The sequence below is a fragment of the Sceloporus undulatus genome, chromosome 2 (assembly GCF_019175285.1).
Source record: "Sceloporus undulatus isolate JIND9_A2432 ecotype Alabama chromosome 2, SceUnd_v1.1, whole genome shotgun sequence".
Classification (NCBI taxonomy): Eukaryota; Metazoa; Chordata; class Lepidosauria; order Squamata; family Phrynosomatidae; genus Sceloporus; species Sceloporus undulatus.
The window spans coordinates 303,435,709-303,450,504 of record NC_056523.1 but is presented as its reverse complement, the minus strand read 5'-3'; positions in this window follow the sequence as shown (position 1 = coordinate 303,450,504).

Below are 14,796 nucleotides of genomic sequence, written 5' to 3'. Positions count from 1 at the left end.
GGATGGATGGATGGATGGATGGATGGATGGATGGATGGATGGATGGATGGATGGATGGATATCCTGTCTTTTGTCTGAAGTGGGAACACAATGAGTCTTCAAAAAATGAAAACAAAATATAAAAGTACATACATACAAAAGACACATTTTCTTCTATGTAAGAAAATCATGTACAAATTATTATTCAAACTTAATGAAATGATATGGGTAGAATTAAAACTGTTTTTAAAAAACTATTAAAAAAAGAAAAGATTAAAATTCAATAAAACAGCACACAGTCAAAAGCCCTTATTTAGAAACTCTGTTTCCATTAGAACAGAAAAGTTTCACTTGCTAACAAAAAGAAAACAAGGAGAGAGCCGTCCTGGTCCTAGAGATGGAATTACAAAGCCTAGGACTACTGAAAAGGTCCTCTCCCACGTTCTCACCAGAAGTACCATTAAGAGTGATGGGGCAGAGAAAAGGATCTCCCTGGAAGCCCTTAAGACACAGGCAGGCTTGTAGAAGTAGATGTGGTCTTTCAGATAACCTGGACCTGAACTGTACAGGGCTTTATTGGTCATAACCAGCACTTTGAACTGTGCCTGAAAACAAACTGGCAGCCAGGTAAGCTGCTGCAACAAGAGAAAAAAGGTTGCCCCTTACACACAAGCCAACTTCCAAAAAGGGCTGTCCCTTGTGAGGTACAGCATATGACCACCCTACCATGACGTCAGATTTTCATCCAAGGCTTTCAATCATTCTGAGAATAATTTGTCCTGTTTCTGTGATAGTGCGTGTTTGTTTGCACTGGTATTTCTAAGTATTTAAACACTGCAAGCCACTGTGGGTCTCTTTTCTCAGCAAAAAGGTGGTATATACTTGAAACAAATAAGCAAACAAGTCTCTCTTTGCCTCATAACTGTTAGAATCCATCCGTCAGACTCCTGACTTTGTGGCTGCAACTGTGCACCTGTCTACACATCCCTGAGCCCCATTGACTCCAATGAGACTGAAACATGTGTATCTGGGTGCCAGATTGCTGCCTAAATTAATTATTTAATGCTTAATTATCCCTTTGACCAGATTCATTGCAAGGAGGACTGACGGCTTGAAACAGTATGCGTTGGAGTGCTAAATTATTAATGTACCGTTTGGGACCAGAGAAACAAACAAACAGAAAAAGGGGAAGAAAAAAACACTGTGGGGTTGTTGGGTTTTTTTGGGTAAGTTGGAAACAGTGTTGCAGGAAAGCAACATCTGAATAATGTTCATAACAAACCAAACAAAGTCTATGGCCCTTCACAGGAGCCTGTGACCCAGGCACACTTCCTTCCCTCATTACCACCTCATCTTGGCTATCACTGCTAACCTATTCATTTGAAGTGACCATTATCTCCAATGTGCTAACTACTCATTGTGTGAACTGTATTCTCTGGCACCTCTAAGACCTCTCTCTAAGGATTCTATTCATGTCAAGTGGCTATTCCCATATGCTCTTATCTGTTTGCTTCTGCTTGTACTTAGCCCATCCTTTTGGCCTGCCTTCTCATCTGACCATCATGGAGCAGAGGGATGAATAGTATTTCATGAATAGAATAGCCCCAGTATTTCTTCTAGAAGTCAGGCAGCAGAGCAGAAGCTCAAAAGAAGAGATCTGAGCTATTCCTATACCAGCAGGGTTGTGTGTATATGTCTTCAGGCCACTTGTCAACTTATGGTGACCCTGTGAATATAATAGGGTTTTCTTACAATAGAGGTAGTTTTGCCAGTTCCTTCTATTGAAATATAGCCTGCAGCACCTGCTATTCATTGATGGCTTCCCATCCAAGCTCTAACCAGGGATTAACCTTCTCAGCTTCTAAGATCAGACAGGATCTGGTAGCCATCTACCTGAGAACAAATCCTGTTGACCTGAATTTGGTATTATTTCAATGTACAGGACCCCACTGCCATTATTGTTGACCCATGACCTTTTGCCATCTGAGTCAAAACAGCAAATGGCACTATCTCCACCCTGAAATGGAGATTCATCATACCCACAACTAATCAAGAACTCCAGGGATGATGGGAGTTGTAGCTCTTCACCTCTGGCTCTAACTCACCACCTTGTTATGCAGCGGTGCTGACCAGCTTTGATCAGTGGTTAATGCTTTTCTCCAAAGCAGCAGAGTTTCGTGAGAATAGGCTGAAGACCCTGACAAAACTCTCCAAGCCTTCTCACTCTCCTTCTTCAGATGTCTCCAAACTTCTCCAGGATTCTGCTGGCTCTTGTATCTTCACTCAAGACACCAGACAACTCAGTAGTATTATATAAAAGATCTACTTTATTCTACTATATACAAATACTCTATGCCCTCACAATCTCCAATACTCCAAAACACTACAACTACCCACAAAATACATTGGCAAACATAGCAATTATTATAGCCATTGTTAATCACCACCCACTAGTCAGTTTCCACCCAGTGGGCGTGTACATTCATTTTGATTGGTTCACATAGTTCAACCCATACTTAAGAATTTCATCATTTCACCTTGTACACTTAATGAATCTCAGGTGTTTCCAATTGTACATTCTATAATTCTGTCCTTGACATTCAAGACTTCTAAATTACATTAGCTTTTTCACCTGTGTGGCTTCTTAATTGCTCTTGCTTAGTCATTGTGACTTTCACATACATGTTTTATTTCTACTACTGTATGTCCCATGTTGCATTTTCCTTAACAATGATGGTTGTAGTGAAAAAGATATTGATAGGTAATGTAATAATTTATTACCAACATAAATCTACTGTCTGCAGAAGTTGCCTCACTTTTGTCTAATATATACTGCCATGCTCCTTATTTTGGATATAAATTCTCAATCTCTTCTAAATTCTTTGTTTCCTCACCCATATTAAAACCAAAAATCAGCCAAAATAACTCATTCATCTATATATCCTTGGGGAGCCTTGGCACCTGCCTTGAATCCCATTGTGGGAGAAAGGCCAGATATGAATCATTGAAATAAATAAATGAATTGGGGAGAGGAGGGGATGATGATGATGATGATGATGATGATGATGATGATGATGATGATGAAAGGCTAAGAGGTTTAGACTGCCATCTTGTACTTTTTTACTTAGAAATGAATCCTACTTCATCAAGATGAAATAATACACATATTCTTATGCACATATTCTCACTGAATGCAGGAGCTGCTTACTTTAAGCAGAAATATAACGAATTGCTCTGTAAGGCTGCAATTCTATACCCATTTCCCTAAGAGTAAGTCCCATGAATACAGTAGAACCTACTTCTGAATCAACATGTTAAAACTGCAGAGTTAACTAGCTCATTATTTCAGTAAATAGTGTGATCTAGTGGATGCTATGGCATAGATTTCAATAAATTTGTGAATATACATCTCTATCACCCCCAGCCACTCAACTGCAATATGGGAGAAAATAAAACTAATCTACTTTACAAAGTTTTTGTAAGGATTATTGCAAAGTTAACTTATGTAGAGTCCTTTATATACTCAAAAGTGCTGAGGTTTAAAATATTAGCATCTTGTTTTGCTCTGGCACCCCACACAGAAGTTTTAACAAAGTAACCAATTAAATAAATATTGTTTTAGCTTAGCAGAATATATGGAAATGGTAACTCTGAAACAGCGGGACCAAGGAAAGGGGAAAAGAGGAACATCTTGTCTTCAGTATCTAGTTGCCTTGCCAACAATGAATCTCCACAATTTTCACCACCTTGAAGTTATTGTAGTCTTTCCTTTTGTCTCTGAGCATAATGACTGTATCAATGATGTGCCCTTTTTTCTCTCATAGTGAAAACCTGCAATTAATCAGTTAAGGAGCTGATTAACAACACTGGTGTAATTTGCTAACAGTTACATACTGTACATTGAAACTGAAGTATTAATTACACCATACACTGAGTCAGGAAGGAATATGTGTTATCAACTGGTTTTGCATTATTCAACTCTTTCTTGTGCCTTTCTTCATTCTTTCCTACATATACAGAACACTCCTAAGCATGCTTATTCAAAAATAAGAACGATTGAGTTCCATTATGCTTATTCCTAGTAAGCAATGGGTTTATTATTTCACTTATTAGGTATTTATATTTCATCTTTGCTCCAATGAACTCAAGGAAATATACATGGCCTTCTCCCCCACATTTACTCCTCACAAAAATCTGAGCTTGAGGGAGAGGGAGTCATGGTTCAGTAGGGACTTGAACTTGGATTTTCCAAATTTCATTCTACCCTGAGATGGGCAGTTTGCAACCCTGCTTTGACTAAATTTTGCAACACATTGTGCTCCCTTGTGGCATATAAATTGGGCACATTCAGTGATTATTCCTTTCTGATTGGATGTATTGCAAATATAAATTTTATATTAGAATAATCTTTGGTATTTGTAGCTGCATGTTATTTTAAATAACATTCCTGTGAAGTGGGATTTGATTGTCAATGTTGTTGGATCCTTATGTTTTAATGTTTCAAAAAGACTCGGACTCTTTTTCCAATACTCCAGTGTTGAAAAAATAAACCTTCACTATCCCCTGTTCAATGATCAGATGTTACTGTTTTAGCTAGGCATGAGCATACACTATATTTGATAGACCTCAACTTCAAGAAGATATAGTTTTGTAAATATGGTCAACCTATATTAATGTATGTGCCTCATCCTTGTTCACATCTTACGTAGTTCCCATCTCACCTACCTTTTTGCTTCTCCCCACTCTTTCATTCTTTCTGGAGGGCTTTTCTTTTTAAAAATTCCTTTAAATTTCAGACTAAAATATGGAATTTAGTCACTGACCCCCTGACATGAAAGCCTCCAACCAACACTGCTGAAACCAATAGCAGCTAAAAGGGAGGACATTTTTCCTCAGCTTTCAGGTTAGTCCTGAATAAATAAATCCTATTATTATTATTATTATTATTATTATTATTATTATTAGTCTATTTTGTGGGTTTTGTTGTTGCTGCTGCTGTTGTTGTTGTAGTCACTATTGAAGAAACAACTCTCTCTTTATGTTGTCATTTGCCATCAGGTTGACTTTGACTTATGTTGACCCTATGAATTACAACCTCCAAGAACCCAAATCATCACCTTCCCTGCTCGGGTCTTTCAAACTCAGGATTGTGGCTTCCTTGATTGAATCAATCCTCCTGAAGTGCAGTCATGATCTTTCCTTACTGCTTTCCACTTTATCACCTTTTCAAGTAGGTCATGTCATAGGATTAGTGAATCATGTCATCTCGTGTTATGTCCAAATTACAACAGCCTCAGTTTAGTCATCTTGGTTCAGAGTAAGACTTGAAGCCCAGTTTGCTCTAGAAACTATTCATTTATCAATTCAGCAGCCCATGCTATCTGGAGAACTCTCCTCCAGTGAGCACCACATACATAGAGATCAGAAATATTATGGTTTAGATTATTCTTAATACCTACTGATATATCTTTACACTTGAGTCTCTTCATTTTCTGCTTTCCAGTTTTTAAAAAGCCCCATCATCAATGGAATTTTTTCTTCTGTCCTTGGACCCTACCTCCCACCATTCTATGTTGTCTGAATATTTCAGTACTATAGTTGAATTGGGATTTCAGATGTCCTTCTCAAACTAAATCAAATAAACAAAAACATGCTTTGTGCTAATTACATAAACAAGCTTCCTATACATAGGAATAAATCTTTTCCAAACTGAGGCTAAGAAATTAGGGTGATTGATGCTATCCTGGCTTGCAAGATTGTAGAACTAGGGTCTCATACTGAAACAAAGGTAAGAATTTAAAACAATTAAAAACAGAACTGATGTTTCAACTGGTTGATCTGCAGGCTATAACTACGGGTATTCATTCTCTCCGCAGCCTCCTCTCTGTGTCTTAAGCATTGTTTATACAGGAGAATATTCATCCGCTCCCCAAAAGATTCATACGAAAACAAGATTGGCACAAACCAGTGGTGTAAAAGACTTGATTGGTGATCCATAGATGCAGCAGATGTTATATAGCAGGGGAAAAAGCATAAATTGTCCTTTCAGCCAATAGCACCTCATCTTCCTCACAGCTGAGTGTGTATGTTTGAGGTCCCTGAAACATACATGACTCGTTTCAAAAGTCCTCTCCCAATTTGCCTGACTAGTACCAGTCCTATTCTACACCTGGTGGTGAGACCCAAGGAATCCTCAAACATTTTAGACATGTATGTATATTTCAAACATCACAGTTTAGCGGCTACACAATGTGGGTCTGTCACATGTTGTGGGTGAAATAGGCATTTATGAAGATTTTGCCAGACTTCCTGTTCTTTTTCTAAGCTGTCTGTTTTCTAAGACTAATAGAAAAGGCCACTCTCTTTTTATCAGGGTTTCCTCAAACATGGTGCTATCCCTGGCTGGAATGTGTTGCAACATGCTGCCCAACCAAGCATTTTCTTTAAGCTGCTTTACCCATTTGCTATTAGACCGAAAGGTTTCCTGCATGCCTCTAACCCTATACATGTTGTTGTGTGCCTTCAAGCTGTTTCCAACTTATTGTGACCCTATGGTTTTCTTTGTAATATCTGGTCAGAGAGGGTTTGTCATTACCTAAAACCTTCTTTATCGGCTCAGTAAACCATTGTGGGGATGTATCTAAACAACCACCACATCATATCATAGAATCATAGAATCGTAGAGTTGGAAGAGACCACAAGGGCCATCCAGTCCAAACTGTGCTCACCAGAATTCCACAGCATTTAGCCATGGCAGTTAAAGCAGTGTCAAACTGCATTAATTCTGCAGTGTAGATGCAGCCATGTTTCTTGCCAATGTTTCAGGCAAGAGTTTCAGGCCCATAAGGTTGCGAGTTCAATACCAGCAAAAGGGCCCAAGCTTGACTCAGGCTTGCATCCTTCTGGGGTGGCTAAAATGAATACCCAGATTTTGGGGGGCAATTAGCTTACACTTTGTAAACCTCTTAGGGAGTGCTTAAGTGCACTGATAAGTGGTATAGAAATGTACTTGCTATTGCTATAGCTAAGAGTCCATCAGTCCTACTTGGTTATGCCAGAGATTGGATATAAGACTTTCTATGCAGAACATGAGTTTTAGCATTAAACCGCAGCCCTTAGGGTACAGCCTTCCTAACTTAAAAAACAGAAACAGGAAAGCAGTTGCTGAGAGTATTTGGCAAAAAGCAAATGTGGTATTAATCTTGCCGTGAAGTCTTTCTCTCTTTTTTGAAATCTTCTGCTTAAGAAGGTTAGACAGGAGAGTTCAGATTTTTTTAAAAAAGAAAGAAAGAAAGAAAGAAAAGAAAAGAAAAGAAAACCTTTTATTGGTCTGTGCCAGTAAAAAGGGTTAAACAAAAGAATTCAGTAATACATACAAAAAGTTTTTTTTACTGGTTTGGATCTCTCAAAAGTACATATGGATTGAATAGCAGATGCAGGAATTAGAAACCTTGCCTTCAGATTTCAATATGGTGACCTAACACCATCCACTCTTTCTCAGCATAACCTCTCTCACAGGGTAACTATGAGAATACAACAGGGGAAACCATGTGTTTTGCTCTGACTACCTTAGAAAACAGATGGAGTTGGGTATGAGTCAAACACATGTTTAATTGGATAAAAGTAAAGGTAGTTCCTTGACATAAATGTCTAGTCATAACCGACTATAGGGTGTGGTGCTCATCTCTAAGTTGAAGAGCCAGCGTTGTCCAAAGAGTACTCCAGTGGCCATGGGCCCAGCATGACTGCACTGAATGCTCTTACCTTCTCACCAAAGTGGTACCTATTTATCTACTTGCGTTTGCATGCTTTCAAACTGCTAGGTTGGCAGAAGCTGGGACTAGTGACAGGAGCTCACCCCATCATGCAGCACTCGGGCCTTGTTTAATTAATATAATCTTTATATTCCTCTCACCAGTATTAGCAATAGAAGTTTCCCCGATACTAAACAGAGTGTGGAGGTTTGCGTTTGTTTGTTTTTTTCCTAGAATTTCTAGAATAACCATATATTACTTGAAAAGTACCTTTTTCATGCTTTGAATCTAACTTTATGGGATGTCCCATTCAAAAAGAATAATTCTCTAGTACTGGCTTTCTCTTGTCTTCTTAACTCAGATTGCTGATATAGATATAAAATGAATGGGACAGATAAAGAAAGGGATAGAGATATAGAGAGACCAAGATAGAGAGAGAAATAGATAGAAAAGCAAACATTGATACAGTTCTAGAGAAGCTGAATGATGCCACAAACAGAAGTTCCCCATCACACTGCATTTAAGCTGACTTGAGGCCCAGGTTTGGGGAAGATATGAGCATGAATCACCATCCTCAAAACAATCACCTCTAAGACGATGCTTTTCAGAAAAGTCAGTTGACATATTCATCTGCCCCATTTCTAGAAAACACAAAAGTGATTTCATTCATGCACACACCTACAAACAAATGCATGAGTAAATCAGGCTTCCCACAGATTGCTTCTGTGTGTGCATTCACTAGGGCTATCATTCATTAGGTTGCAATATTATATCCACTTACCTGCCAGTAAGTGTTACTGAATGCAGTGGGGCTGGCTTCTGAGAAAATATGCACACAGTTGTAGAGTTGACAGATTGGTCTGAAGCATTGTTGTCAATTGCATAATCTTCTTTCAGGCAAAAACAGTGGTTCCAAAACAGGAAGTATGTTGTTGTTTTTAATTTTCAGTTAATTAAATTTAAAAGTATTTTAAAATAAGAATGCAACAAGGACACCAGCAATAATATCTTTACCAATTAGGTGTTTGTGTGTGAAGTTAACATGTACCTAAAATGGGACAATCTATAGTAGCCTGTATTACTTCTGACTTCAGGTGGAGGCATGTCTTTTAAAAAAAACCACTTCGCTACACAAATAGTTTCCCCATTGTTATAGCTAACACACTAGAGTATTTGAAACTAACCTCGATGGCTAGTATACTTCTTTGCTTTCCTTTTGCAAGACATATCAATACGGGAGCAAGAAGAAATATGATCACCACCACCATCTGTAGGCTGAAGCAATACATTCTACTGTGTCATCTCTCAAAACAGTTTCCTCATGCCTTTGCACCTGTAGTAGACCAAGCCTGGGTGGGATTTAAAGAAGGATGAAATGATATGTCTTCATACAGATTAGGAACCCTCAATTCAATAGGGCTCCCTTAATCCCTGCAGTCATTCCAGTATCCCACTTTCTAGAGCTGGGGACAGAGACACACAGAGAAAGAAGGGGTAGCTGTGTTGCCCATTTAATGAACACAAACAAAAAAATCCATCAGTGATACCTTTACTGGCCAACCGAAATGCACAATATGCTTGTTGCAAGAAGAGAGAAAGAAAGAGAGAGATGGGTTGGTATTGTCCATATTGTGTGTTTGTATGTTTATGGCAGCCTTTTCCATCCTGATGCCCCTCATGTATGTTGGACTACAACTCCTAAAATGAGCATGTCCACAGTAGGCGATGGGCGTTGTAATGAAAAATGTAGTAGTGGAAGGCTGGACAGGGATGTCCCTGGATGTCTCCTCCACCATCATTTCCTAGCCCCCTGACCTTTATCCTCCATTTTTCAATGGAAGGAAGACTGGAAGGATAAGTTGTAACAACCCAAGGGGAAATTTGAGGAACCCATTTTCTCAGCCCATCTGCTGAACTAATTATTCTCATACTCTCTCATACTGTGAGAATTTATAGTACCTTTGAGACTAACTGAAAGAAAAAAGCTGGCAACAAGAGCTTTCCTAGACTTCAGTCTACTGTCTCAGATGCATTTGGAAATGATGATGACGATGATGATAATGATGTAGAGAGATCTTGTAGGCCTTTGAGACTAACTGAAAGAAAGAAGTTGGCAGCAAGAGCTTTCTGAAGCCTATGAAAGCTCATGCTGCCAACTTCTTTTTTTCAGTAAGCCTCAGAGGTGCTACAAGATCTCTCTACATACTGATTCTACAGACTAACACAGCTATAGTTTTGCATTCTCATGCTGAGCTCTAATGCACATTCACATGGAGGTAAATCGATGAAACTCAGCAGGGTTTGAGCAGACAGGACTAAAATTTCACTGTAGGTTACCTTACTGCTCTGGAATGGGTGTGCTCTGGTGGAGGACAGCCGTGAGCCATTGAGGGAGTTCACACATTACACAGAACAAAAGATGGTGGCCTTGTCTGCCTGAGTCTGCAAACCTCTGCCGGGTCCATAACTGATTTATATCAAAGTTTAAGGAGGTGAAAGGACCAAAATCCCCTAAAGGCACCAGATCCCATCTGATCTTGGAAGGTAAGCAAGGTGATGGGAGACCACCAATGAATACCAGGGGCATTAGGCTATGTTTCAGAGGAAGGAACATCTCTGAGTATTCCTTGCCTGAGAAAACCCTCTGAAATGTATGAAGTCACCATAAATTGGCTGTCAACCTGAAGGCACATTCACACAGCTTCACCCTACCCAGGCATGACTGTGTGAATTGTTCCTAAATGCAAAGAAAAACTAAGGGCAGGACTGGAGCACATTCTTCTGTCCCAAGATGTCTTGATGTTCCTTTGACCAGGAGGCTTGGCTTTCCCTGTTCTTCTTCTTGTTTTTCTCCAGTGCAGCCTCCAAAGGCTTTATAGTCTTGGGGAGCATCTACACTGTAGAAGTAATGCGACTTTCCCCACTTTAAATGCCATGGCTCCACCCTGCAGCATCCTGGGATTTGTAGTTTTTGCCCTTGCCTTTAGCAGAGCGCTGCCACAGACCTTGCAAAACTATAAATCCTGGGATTCCTATAGGACTGAGCTACAGCACTTACAGTAGCGTCGGATATTTCTGCAGATATATGGATGCAGAAATCATGGTCCAGAGTCCATTTGGATTAAGGTTGTCAGTGTGGACAGCTTTCGACAACTACCTTCTGGGTGTACAGTTTTACAAGATGAGAGAGAAAGGGCTGGAGATGGGAAGGAGGAGAGAGATTTAGGTCTGATTTTGGGTCCAAACCACACTGCAGAAATAACCCACTTTGAGACCGCTTTAACTGCCTTGACTCATTGCTAGGGAACCCTGGGAACTATAGTTCTGTGAGACACTGAGCCTTCTCTGTGTCAGAGAGAGTTCTGGTGCCACAATAAACTACAATCCCCAGGATTCCCTAGCACTGAGCCAGGGCAGTTAAAGCGGTCTCAAAGTGGGTTATTTTAGCAGTGTGTTTGGGACCCTAGTTTAAAAATCCCAGCATCCCAAGGGCCAGGGGAGTAGAGACCACACACCTTCCCAAACCTTTTGTCCTCCAGGTGCTTTGAACTTTAACTCCCAGAAGCCCCGGGCAGCATGGATAACAGCCAGGCATTCTGGGAGCTGAAGTCCAAAACATCTGGAGGACCAAAATTTGGGCTTCAGGAGAATGAGAGCCCTGCGCACAAATCTCCTGATGGATTTCTACCTCGAAACCACATATAATTTCAAAACCAGAGCCACCTCTTTTTGCCTCCTCCTCCTCTCCCTCCTTCCCTCCCTTGCACTGAAGGTGTGTATTTTTAAATAACTGCTCTACAGGGTTCAATCTCCGACTCCAACCTACAAATCGATTTGATGGTCTTTTCTCATAAGAGAAAAACTCCTTGGCCGGAATTATTCGGCAGGTCTTAAAGCGTTCAGGTTGCATCCGCATTGGAGAAATAATGCGGTTTGGAAGCACTTTAACTGCCATGGCTCAATGCTATGGAATTCTGGGAAGTGTAGTTGCAGTTGGATGGGAATACGGGAAAGAAAGGCAAGGAGTTTAAAAATATTCCACGGCGGGGAAAAACACATTTTTAAATATACGTCTAACAATAATAGGAATTAATGTGCTTATATATCTGTGTACATGTATGTTTAGATGTCGGTGTAAATGAATGTAAGTGTGTAATAATTGAAGCTATCTGATTCTCAGCCCGATCCGAAACGCATTGACTTGAAAGGATGCTGAGCGGTTTACGATGTCGGTTTTGATTTAAAGTCGCTTTTCTGCTTCGGAGGTGTGGATCTGAGCTCCTTCTGCTCCGAAGTGAACCAGACATTTGCCCTGTCCGAAATTAGAGGACTGACCTTTTTATTTGCTGACAGTATTTAGTCCGGTACATGCTCTCAGCCTCAGGGGAAGGCAATGGCAAACCTGCCATCGGAACAAATCTGGCCAAGAAAAGCCCGGGATACGTCGGAAACGACTTATGAAAGCACACAACACTCACAGACACATGAGTCGGGAGGCAACATTATAATTACTTTTTCCCAGTGGTTTCCGTTTCTTTTTCCATTCCCAGCCCCCGCAAGTACGTTGCCTGCCACTCCAAAATAAAATAAAATAAAATAAAAATCTATGTTTTCCCTTCCTCCGAGGCTACATCCGCAGTGCAGAAATAACCCACTTTGAACCGGGATCAGAGACTCATCTACAGAGCAGCCTAGATGTAGTAGAAGAGATGCTTCCCAGTATAGGATGGGTTAATTCCGACCTCCCCCAAGAAGAAAATCTCACTAAACACACCATACAGTACGGAAGCATTTGTAAAAACACGGGTTTTAACCAAAGGAGCCCCCCCCCCCCCCTTTCCAACGCAGGCGCCCACAAATCGGTGTCCATCTTCAGCCTTCCTCTTCTTTTTTACTCCGGAGTAGCCAAGTGGATCTCAGAGAGACAGTTTGGGAGGGAACGAGGGACTGTCGTTTTCTGACTCTGGAATTCCGATTTCTTTCCCCCTGTCCCTCAGACTTCCAAGAAAGGAAAAGAAAGGTGTTAAATTCGGTGTCCAAGAAATAATTGGTCTCACTTTCTGTGTTCAGTGTATCCAATATACAGAGAGAGAGAGAGAGAGAGAGAGAATACACACACCTACATATACATACATGTACATAGATATAGATATATACATACTTGCGTGCATCTCTCCTTTTACGACCTCCCTGCTTGTGTGTGTGTGTGTGTGTGTGTGTGTGTGTGTTTCAATCAGGAAGCATGTACACAAATGTTCACATGCATGCATGCATGCATATATGTATACACATATCACACACACACTATCAGGAGGCATGCACATATATGTACACATATATGTATGTATGCATGCATATGTATACATATCACACAAACACACATATCAGAAGGCATGTACAAATGTACACATATCACACACACACACACACATACTATATATATATATATATATATCAGGAGGCATGCACCCAAATGTGTGTTTATACATATATGACACACACACATACAGTATAGATATAGATATATCAGAAGCATGGACACATATGTGCACATATATGTATGCATGTATACATATCACACACACACACACACACACACACACATCAGAAGGTGTGGATACAAATGTGTGTGTGTGTATATGTGTGTGTGTGTGTGTGTGTATGCATGCGTATTTATACATATGACACACACACACATATATAGATGGAGATATATCAGAAAGCACGGACACAAATGTACACATATATGTATACGTATATTACAGAAACACACACACACATATATCAGAAAGCATGGACACAAATGTGCACGTATCTGTGTGCATGCATGCATATCTATACATATCTCTCTCACACACTCATATAGATAGATAGGGCATGGGCACAAATGTACACATATATGTAGGCATGTATACGTATCACACACACCCATATATATATATCAGAAGGCATGTGCACAAATGTGCACGTATATGTGTGCATGCATGGATATGCATACATATCTCTTTGTCACACACACACACACACACACACACACACAGATAGATAGATACATCAGGAGGCATGAGCACAAATGTACACATATATGTAAGCATGCATGCATATGCATATTCCCTCCCCCCCCCCTCCATCTTCCCTCTCCCAGAAGAAATCTTTCCTTTGCTTCTCCCTGTCGTTTTACCTTGTTCCCTGGAAGCAGCGGCGTTCCCCGTCCAAGTCTTTCCCAAACTCTTTTCCCTGCCTTTCTGGCAGCCAGACAAGTCAGTAGCAAAGCGAGGGGGGGGCGTCAAATCCCTGCCTGGATTTGCGAATGCCTTTTGCCTTCCTCGTTTCTCTTTATCGGGGCGGAGACAAGGCTCTGCAGATCTCCCTGAACCGTTATTTCCCTTTCCCAAAAAAGTCATGTGAGGGGGCTCTCTCTCTCTCTCTCAAGAAATCAAAGCATAAAACAATCCATGGAGAAGGAGAATTAAAAGCAGACCGGGCATTTGGTTTCATTTTGTTTTTCGAAGATAGGCTGGAAATAAGAATAAGAATAACAACCAGCAATAGCCTCCTAGCTGTAGAACTCACATCGAGGCTGGTTAAAGTAGAAAGAATGCAGACATATTGGGGAAGGGGGAGAAAGAAGTGGGGGGAGGGAGGGAGACCACAAGGGATTTGAGGAGAAATAGTCCATCTATTCAAATCCCTTTAATTTTTTTTCCTATACACACACACACACACACACACACATATTATGGTTGGGAGTCTTATAAAAGTTATACGAGTTTCCCCCTTTCTTGGCGACCCATAAAAAAAAGACTTTCATTCATGTGGCCCAAGAGGAAACCTCATTAGTCTGGAGAGCTTAATTGGGTTTGTAGCAAAGGGGGGGGGGAAATAAGGGGGAAATTCATCATCATCATCATCATCATCATCATCATCATCATCATCCCTGGTGTTATTAATTCCTGATGATGATGAATTTCCCCCTTATTTCCCCCCCTTTCTGGTGGCCTTTAAAATATTCATCATCATCATCATCATCATCATCATCATCATCCCCAGTGTTATTAATCCC